The sequence below is a fragment of the Lotus japonicus genome, chromosome 5 (genome assembly GCF_012489685.1).
Source record: "Lotus japonicus ecotype B-129 chromosome 5, LjGifu_v1.2".
NCBI lineage: Eukaryota > Viridiplantae > Streptophyta > Magnoliopsida > Fabales > Fabaceae > Lotus > Lotus japonicus.
This window is the reverse complement of record NC_080045.1, coordinates 50,110,245-50,120,786: the sequence shown is the minus strand read 5'-3', so window position 1 is coordinate 50,120,786 and position 10,542 is coordinate 50,110,245. Positions and strand designations below refer to the sequence as shown.

The 10,542-nt window shown below is 37.5% G+C and overlaps 1 long non-coding RNA gene across 1 annotated transcript; it reads right to left on the bottom strand.

The window, feature by feature from the left end:
- Positions 1-5,864: 5,864 nt before the first annotated feature.
- On the bottom strand, positions 5,865-7,692 carry LOC130716605 (uncharacterized). The gene is made up of 2 exons (XR_009012093.1): positions 7,010-7,692; positions 5,865-6,117 (listed from the first exon to the last, which is right to left on the bottom strand). It is a non-coding gene; the product is annotated as an uncharacterized LOC130716605 (long non-coding RNA).
- Between the last annotated feature and the right edge of the window lie 2,850 nt (positions 7,693-10,542).

Genomic DNA, 10,542 nt, shown 5'->3' with positions numbered 1-10,542 from the left:
CCGACGCCGCGCTGTACCTTGCCATGTACTCTTTCAGTGACTCCCCTTCTTGCTGGCGAATATTGTATAGGTCATTGATCGTCACCGGCTGATTCTTATTTGCCGAGAATTGCACTAGAAACTTGGATGAGAAGTCTCTGAAATTTGAAATCGATCTGCGCGGCAAAGTTGTGAACCACGCCATCGCCGTCGATTTGAACGTCGATGGAAACATCCTGCACTTCACCGCATCTGACGCCGCAATTATCACCATCTTCGTATTAAAATACAGAAGATGATCTTTCGGATCGGAATCTCCGCTGTAAGAATCCAGAACTAACGTTTTCATGTTATCCGGAATCGCCACACTCTCAACATCTTCCGAGAACGGACGGAACTCAGCCACGGCATCTGCTTCTCTGCTTCCATCATCTCGCTGCTCGCGACGGTAGAAATCTAACTGAGCCTGTAGATGCTCATTCCGCTGCTGGATGTTGCCAATGCTGCGCATCAAATGGCGCCATTGCTCCTGTGTCACCGCCGGTTGTTGTTCCGGAGCAGGTGAATTCTCTGATGAGCGCTCCAGAGATCCCACCTGTGAAGGCGATGGAGGAGGTGGTGGTGATGGAGGAGGAGAAGGCGACTGTACTCCTGCCGTTCGTACCGGAGAATCTAGGACCACACGATGAGGCCGTCGAGGCGGCGAAATCCGCTGTCGCATTGGTGAATGATGCTGCCTCCTGCGTCGAGTCTCCATCCAAACCAGAAATGATGCAAACTCGATCGGAAAACCAACACTAGTCACAGAATCAAAATCAGAAAACCAGAGAATTGCCTAATCACAATCAGAGGTAACTTCATGCACAATCAATCCACGTGAATGGGAGTAGAAAGTTTACAGTCCCCACAGACGGCGCCAAATGTTCTGGGAATGAACATTGAAGAGAGACATAGTACCTAGAGGTAGAGGGATTGTGCTAAGAGAGAATGAGAGTGAGAGAGAGTGCTGAATTTCGAGTGTTATTTCATCAAATGAGCCAAAAGTCCCTTACACTTGATAACTACCTCCTATTTATAGAGCTTGGGTACTACCTATTGGGCCAATTGGGCCTCCGAGGTCAAGGCCCATCTGAAGGCCAGGGCCCCGCCTCAGGGCGGGATACATGCTGGGCGTTGCCCCTCTAGGGGCTCGCCCAGTCCAATTGTCATCTTAGATAATCGAGTCTATCATTCGAATTCTGACCTCTCATATTTGAGTCGTTTTTTACTACCCCGAACAAAGAAGGATATCTTGAAACATTATAGTCCAAGCATCCTTGTTGTTCCTTTTTTATGGTTGTCTACATTTTAGCTAATGTATTGGGTGTGCCAAGATGTTGTAACATCGTGTTGTAACATTTGTCCCTGAGAACGTGTTGTGTGTTTGGCTGATTAAATTGTGAAGCTTTGGATTAATTTCGTGATAATCAAGTTATGGATTTTGAAGAAGCTTATGTGTGTCATCTGGAATATATTATAGTGTAACCAAATCTGCTGAAGAAGATTTGATTTGGTTTAAAGTGTGAAAGTTGTTATCTTTTGTTCAAATCTTATTTGATAAGATTTGTTACTGATTTAAAAAGATTTGTTCCAGATCTGTTTTGTGGACTCTATTTTCGTGCAAGTCCATTGAAGATTAAAGGTTGTTGAAGAATTGGTATTTAAGAAGATCTAACCCTAGCTGCTCAAGGGTGGATTGTGCGTTGTGTTGCTTGAGCAAGAGCGTGTGTTTTAGGGTTTGTTTCTCTCTGAGTCCACTGTTATTTGTACACCACTCTACTGCCATCATTGATCATCATAACACATAAAGTTGGTTTGTTTAGTTGAGTTGTAATCTATTCATCTTCATCTTATTGTTTATTGTTTCAATCACTGTGGCAGTGATTGTGTGTGAGAAAGTGAGAGGGGGTTCTCATACTTAGGGGGAGACCTAAGTAATAAACCACGGGTAGGAATAGGTAGAAAAAGCAATGAACTAGGGCAGTTCAGTTAAGACCTTTTGTGTACTTAATTCTCTATAATAGTGGATTATCTTTCTCGGGGTGAAGCCCTCCAGACGTAGGTGACGTTGCACCGAACTGGGTTACCAATTCTCTGTATTCTTCTTTACTATTTTGCTAGTTTAATATTGTGTTGAACTTGTGATTTATCTGTTGTACGTTGTGCAAGATGTGTTAGACATTTGATACGACATTTGTCTTGTGCGTGAACCAGAATTTCAATCCTTGTACCTCAAATACTCAGGCTGAGCGCAGCTATTAGAATAATTATAATAGGCTTAACAAAGAGGTTCCAGTAGAGATGCCATCATATTAGAGAGAATTAGGACAAATAAATGAGGTAATGTTTAAATAATATGTTAATATATGTTTTTTGATTATATTATATTTATGTTTCATTCATTCACTCCAGGTTTAAATTACTTATTTTGTATATATGAGAACAAAAAAAATATAGAAGAACTTGGACCTATTTAACAATGCCTTATTGGTCAAATGGAGATTGAGACTTCTTCATGAGAAAAAAGAGCCTTTTGTGCAGGGTGCTTCGGGTGAAATATCACATTCCCATGTGTGAGATTGGTAAAGGTAAGAAGAAAATAGGCTTAAATAAGTTTTTCGTCCCTAACCTTTCCATAATACCTGGTTTTCGTCCCTCGCCGGAGCAAAGGTGGGGTTTAGTCCCTAACCTTTGCCAAAACGTTTGGTTTTCGTCCCTCCGGAGCTCTGGGTCAACGCCGGAGCTCCGGTGGCCCATGTGGCAATGCCACATAGGATTAGTCAGGCCACGTGTTATTATTATTATTATTGTTAAATTTTGGATCTCATCCTCATGTATATAATTGAATTTGGTTTTAGTCCCTGGAATAGTAATCATGATTTGGCATGCATCCTTACATAGAATATTGATCTGTGTTTTGGTCCCTTATTGGACATTAAAAGGCTACTTAGGAAGAAAAAACGTGTTAAAGTATGACAATTGCTAAGGCCACAACATAATTTCATGCATAAGTCAAAATATTCTTACAAAATGATAGTGGTCCATCCACAAAGACATAAATTGCACAAGTGGCTTAACTTGGCTACATCAATAAAAATAGTGGTCCATCCACATTAGCACGCACAGGAGCAAGCTGGAATGTGACAAATCCTCAAGAACCAGCACAGGAGCAAGCTGGAAACCAGGCACCAACAACAGCTCCAACCCCTCCAGTAAGTTTTCACCATTGACTTATGCATGAAATTATGTTGTGGCATATGCGATTGTCATACTTTAACACGTTTTTTCTTCCTAAGTAGCCTTTTAATGTCCAATAGGGGACCAAAACACAGATCAATATTCTATGTAAGGATGCATGCCAAATCATGATTATTATTCCAGGGACTAAAACCAAATTCAATTTTATACATGAGGATGAGATCCAAAATTTAACAATAATAATAATAACACGTGGCCTCACTAATCCTATGTGGCATTGCCACATGGGCCACCGGAGCTCCGGCGTTGACCCAGAGCTCCGGAGGGACGAAAACCAAACGTTTTGGCAAAGGTTAGGGACTAAACCCCACCTTTGCTCCGGCGAGGGACGAAAACCAGGTATTATGGAAAGGTTAGGGACGAAAAACTTATTTAAGCCAAGAAAATATATCTAATTAGGGAATGAAGCTCTCCATGGTAAGTATAGAAGGATGCATATCTTCTGTACTCAGCAAACAAAAATCTGTAATGAAATGGGCAAATGGTTTGATAACTCTTGGAAATATGAATTAAGTTGGTAGAGACCACTTCTTGATAGGAAGAAAAAGATTGGATTGAAGATTTAAAACTGCTTGTAAACTATGCAAATCTTAGGCAGGGGTATTGGACAAATGGATTTAGACGACCAACACGAAAGGCTTTCACAATGTGAATTCAGCTTATATTTTTTTACAGGGTCATGGCGACGAAGAAGCTATCCCGTGTTTAAAAATACGTTGCACTTGCAGGTTTCTTTTCTTGACTATTTTTGTTCCATATTGCTAATACCAGTGAAGGGATACACGACTCTTTTAGTAGCCTCTTGTGTATGTGTTAATATTTCTAATTTGTATGATTTTTTCTTTTAATCACCCCTTTACCTTATTTAATACATTTAGGTTTATTTAAAAAAATAGATATTTTATGAAGCAATATTATATTATTATGTATTTTAAAAAAAATCAATTATGTAATTACTCTAAAGTGTGTATAATTACACGCACATACGAAGGTTTTAATGTGAGTTGTGCACGAGGTTGTCTAAATGCCTTTACACAAAGTTAAGGTTAAATCATTATAGTTTTACTTGGATCAACAATATTTAAGATAAGTGCGTGCAAAATTTTATATTTTACTACCTCTGTTCCTATTTAACTATCCAGAGAAATAAGAAACACACATATTAAGAAGTTCAATTAATTTTGTTTATTTTCAGGAAAATATTATTTGTTTTCTTGTGTCACCCTTTACCCTTTAGAGTGTATTTTATCTTTCCTGGTTAATTGTTCCTGCAAGGGAATTTTTTTTTGGAAAAAAACATCATTTATTGCTTTCTTGAAACTCTAAGTGGATAAATATATAAGAACAATTTTTTTCTTCAAAGTGGACAGTCAATAAAGAACGGAGGTTGTATCATTTATCTTAAATATCATTAGTGCACTTAGGACTATGATTATTTAACTCAAATTTTATGTAGGATCATTTAAACTTGCAAGAACCGGACTGGTCATTGAACCGGTCAAGATTCTGGTTTGAGGTTTGATGGTTTGGTCGTGGTTCAACCAGTGACATACATTTACATAATATTCTTAATTATATATATATATATATATATATATGTGTGTGTGTGTGTGATGAAAATGAATCACAAATATAAACCTAGCAAATAACATACAGTCACACACACAAGTTGGGGTTTAAAAAAATGCACAAGCGTGAAAGAAAAAGATCCAATCATAAGATATTGAGGCCCGTTTGATGGTTGGGATAGGATAAGAGTATGATAAAATAAAATTTATGATATAGGCATGATAGAGTAAGAGCAGCATAAATTTTTTTCCTCTCTCTTGTGTTTGAGGTGGACATGATATGATATAAACAATGAAAAATATTATAAAAGTGGTTATTCTATTAAATCTAATTTTTTTTATAGGTGAGCCTATATTTTAAAATTAAATAAAATTTAGTTAATTTTTATTAGTTAGCCTTATTTTATTTTTTCTAGAAGGGAGTCTACTTTAATTAAAAGTAGAAGGAGGTGCTTGACTTTCCCTGATCTCGGGGTGGTGAAGCTGGCTCTCAAGGATCTCCTTGTGTTTTGGAGACCTATTTGAGGCCTTCTAGAGGGCGAGGGCGGCCTAAAAAACCGGGTAGTCGCAACGTGCCTACTTCTTCTCTAGCGAAGGTGTCTCGTCCTCGGGGAAGACCTAAGAAAGTGAAGCGAGGGGGAAGGAAGAAACGGACGATAGAAGAGAGGGATTGTTGCGACTCTAAGGTGGTGGATAGTGTGGAAGATTTTGCCGTCATGGGTAATGAATTAGCGCTTTTGGAGCTTGAGGGTAGTGACCCTAAAGGCGTTTTGACAAGGGCGAGGTGCGCTTTACTAACGGGGAAAAAGTGTGGTATGATTTATGATTGCTATGACGAGAATGTTCTTCAAGGTCTAGTGGCTCAAATTAACTCGCGCAGTGTCACGCCCCAATTTCTCAAGTGAGGAGTCACATTAGTAACCTAACAAAGTCTAAGGACTATTTCGTAATCCTAAGAAAACACGATAATTTTTTTTCCTTTTCAAAACAACTAAACACAGTTTAATACATAACATAGTCTTAATTAAACAACTCGTTCCTGACATATAATAATAGTGTCTTACAATAGCATAAGTAAGTTTTCAAAATAAGTGCGCACACTTAAACAGTGGCGAAAACATGATTTTTGTAACAGAATTTTCAGATAGCAAAGAAGACTCAAAACATAAACTACTAAGAGGAAACTATACAGCTTCTTACATCCTTGCTCCGCCGGTTACTATCCCTTCTCCATCTCAGCATGGCTAAGCATCGCCAGAAGGCTCTTCATCGCCTAATAGCGTTAAGCGTCCAAATAACAAGTAGCAAATAGAAAGGGTTAACTCCATGCAACTACCACATATAAAGGAGAAAATCATGTTATTCAAATTTAATTACCTAGCATGGTAAATAAACTAGCAACTTAAGTTAATCCAGATATCAACAAAACCAGCAATATAACTAAACTCATATATCAAAAACTTAACATAGATTAGCCCAGATAATAATAACCTCAACAATATAACATCAAATCAGATATCAATAAACCAATAACTAAAATCCAACAACATAGGGTCAGATGTTAGTTTCCTATAATGCAACTATATGCTGCTACCAAAATTGATCAATCAATAACGTCTCACAAGACGGGACAATCACGCGGGACCACACCCACCTCATTGCCACTTAGCGCCACTACGGACGGGACAATCGCGTGGGACCACACCCACCTCATCGCCACTTTAGAACATCTCGAAAGATGGGACAATCTTGCGGGACCACACCCACCTCATTGCCACTTTATAACGCCTCGAAAGACAGGATAATCACGTGGGACCACACCCACCTCATTGCCACTTTCCCTATATGTCAAGTCAGTCAACGATAATTTCCAAACCAATAATCAACTCAAAATAACCACATGTTATTCATAATTTCAACAATAACCAATGGCCGAAGCCCAGAAAACGGAGACGCATGTCTCTATTGTTTAACAACGACCTTAGCCTCAGAAAACATTTGACACAAGTCTCAGAAAACATTTAACATAAGCAAGTATACAACATAGCAAGCATACCAATATTTCAATCAATTGCCAATTAAATTAAACACCTTCATCTCAAACGCATGCAGTGCGATAAAAGCATGCAAGACTCAAAAACGCGCTAAAACCGAGTTACCCTTACCTTAGCCACTTTCTTTTCTAAGTTGCGACTTCGATCCAATCACGTCATCGCTCCTCGTACCGACTAGCTTTCCTTCCATCTTTTAGCTCCGACACGAACGCATTATTGCACTTCGTGTCCTTAGAAAATTAATCGCTTTAAAAAATGCTAAGCTTCAAGATCCTAGCTTCCGCTCCAAAACTTAAGAATTTAAAAAAAAAAAACTAACTCACTCATAACTAATTTTATTGTGAGCTACGTATGAGAGAAAGTGGAAAGAAATGTTTGGCATAGATAGAGAGAGGGACGTAAATAAGGTAAAAGAAAGGAATAATTGTTGACGGATACTGAATTAAAATCCAAAAGCTCACAATATACATGGCCTTTTATAGGCTTCAGAAAAACAAGAAAAGAAGGCTGTTGAAACCTTGTGCCTATCGCATGGAGCAAATGGCCTTAGTAAATTAATTCTTTTGTTGTGCTGTCCAATGAGGAGGAAAAGTGTGTTAGCAGATGACAGCTCATTGGCCATGCCTTATGACACGTATTATGTTGGGGATGAATCATTAAATGATAGACTGAGAAGAGCTTGTGGTTTTATACGTGTGAGAAAAAGGAAAGGTTGAAAAGTTGTGTTGTCAAGAGAAGGAAAATGATTCAGCATTTGAGCTGTAAGTGTCATGCTTAAGAAAAGTTGAGAACTTGGTTCTCTGGCACGTAGCGCTTAGGAAAAAATTAAAGATTGAGAAGAACTCAAGTTATATAATATACTAGTATTAAGGGTGAATATGTATGTAATGAGATAATTTTGGTAGTGTAGGATTTAACTCATAGAGCTATAAAAAAATATTAAGAAGATGAATCATTATCCTAAAAATTATTAGGGACTCTATGATATAATTAAAAATCACTTTAAGCAAGTTTAAGTGATCAAGAAAGAAACAGAATGTTAACAAAATATGTACGCTCACCCATTTTCTAAGTCATTCTCGTGACTTATATATATATATTTTTTCTTCTTTCTTATACATATATATATTTTTCTTACTAGTCACTTACGTGACTAAGTGGCTATCTCTTTCTTCCAATTTTTTCTTCTTGTACTTTTTAATTTATTTCAATAATAATAATAATAATAGTAAAATAACGATACAATCATTTTTCACCAAATCAAACTTACATCCTCATAAGGACGTAAGAGAAATCAAATTCTCGCTCTAACCAGTGGCGGATCCAGGACCCCGGGGTCAGGGGGTTCAAAATTTTCAAATGAGCACATCGATAAAAATATAATTAAAAACAAGGCTTAATACATCAGAAGGCCCCTGTAATTGTAAAGGGAATCAAATCCAGGGCCTAGAAAATTTTTGCATCAAATTGGGTCCCTAGAAAAAAATTTTTAATTCAATTAAGGCCAAATGTTGCCACCTCTCAATTTTGTCCTAGTCAGCAATACCATGTGGCTTTTTTATTTTTATTTTAATTAGAAAAATTAATTAAAAATTATTTTTAAAATCCAACTCAATTATATAAGCAGAAAACAAAACTTAATAAAATCCTAATCTAATAATAACCTAAACAAAAACCTAAATCTAATTAATTCCTAACCTAATCTAATAACAAATCCCTAAATTGAAGTCTACCTCAATTTCTAATTAGAAATTCAACAACGCAGCATCAACCCAGCAACACTCAAATTTTTCAGATCTGGTCTTCAAGCTCTCAAACCTCCACATCAAACATTGTTCTTCTTCATCCCTTCAAAGCCTCTAAACCATAATCAAAGCCATAAATCTCACCCCTTTTGGAGCTTCTGAGAGAAGTCTGAGACAAGAGCTTGCAAGCATCCATGCTCAAATCCATGGTTGTCGCAGATGCCACGAATGTCGCAGCATCCTCCGTGCAAGTCACGTGCTTCACCCCATCCTCCACCTCCGGCCTGCTACTCTCCCTCTCCCCGTCCACCTTCGCCGACATCACAAACCCCTTGTACTGGAATTGCAGTTCCAACCCGAAATCTGACCCGGACCCTCTCGACCCTGACCCGGTTCCTCTCCCTGTTCACGCCACGCCGCCGAGGTGACCCAGCCAATCTGTTTCTATTCTTCCAAGTTTCTGACCTCGATCTGCACCATCTCTTTCATTTTTCTTCTTCCTTGTTTCTGATATGAGGGTTTTATGATATGGAGGCTGAACTGTGCAAGAAGAAGATGAAGGTTGAGGGAGATTGATGATGGGGGAAGAGGGTTTGCCTTTCGGGTTTTCAGGGGTTGGGTTTGGGGTTGGGGAGCGTGAGGGAGGGTTGGGGTTGGGATTTGGGTTGATGTTCCTAGATTTTCAGTTTCTTGCTGGGTTATTTTCATCATTTCATGTGAGTTCAAAAGATGAAGATGAATATGAATGGTTGTGAATGAGTTATTCTGGCTTATTGTTATAATTTTTGGGTGAATATGATAATGTTAATTTTTTGGTTTAATTTTTGCATTCTGGGTTTTTCTTGATGACAATTAAGAGGATGAAGATGAAAGATTAGGATTTAAAAATAGAATAAAGGTTATTAGAAAAATTTAACTAATATGAGTTGGAATTAAAAAATAAAGTTTTATAATTTTTCAATTTAAAAAAATTAAAAATGCCACGTGGAATTGGTGACTAGGACAAAATTGAGAGGTGGCAACATTTGGCTTTAATTGAATTAAAAAAAATTTTTTAGGGACCCAATTTGATGCGAAAATTTTTCAGGCCCTGGAACTGATTCCCTTTACAATTTCAGGGGCCTTCTGATGTATTAAGCCTAAAAAAAACTTAAAAACATTTGGGACATTGCACAAAAACACTAACCAAAAAATCACTTGAAAAATCACTCTCACGTTTAATTTTAAAAAGAACTCGGAGCTATTTGAATCAAGTGGAGGTTCTCTTGGATATGGATATAATAGAATTATGAAGAAACCCAAATCTCAATCCCCAGATTCATTAGATGAGACACAAGTCTAACAGCATGAAGATTACCCCATGTATACAGAGAAGACGACAAAAGAAATCATTGAAGTTAAGAAAAACAATAATTGTGAAAATTTGTATAGCAGATAAGATGTTCCATAATTCTAGACATTGTTTTTTTTTTTGAAAATGAAAATATTTTAGAAAGGAAGTGATCTTGAGAACATACTCTCTCAAGTGAGTTAAACAACAAAGGAAGATACAAAGCAAAAACAGAAAAAAACAGAACAAGAACAAAAAGACTAGAAAGCTAGAACCAATCTATCTAGTACAACAACTAACTAGAAAAGAAAAGAGCAACACCTAGTCAATCTCCAATAAGGCGAGCAAGCCAGCATAGCATAGAAATTGACAAGAAACCAGCAAAGATGTAGTGGAGAAACTGCACCAAGATAGTTGCTGTAACATCTTAGAGAAGATAAAAACATGAATACAAACTCACGGGCCCTAGGGAGAAAGAAGCACACGCCAACAGTAACAAAGCATTTCAATTTTCTTAACAATAGCCCAGGAAGTGAGAGAGAATAAATATATATTGAATTATTGATGAC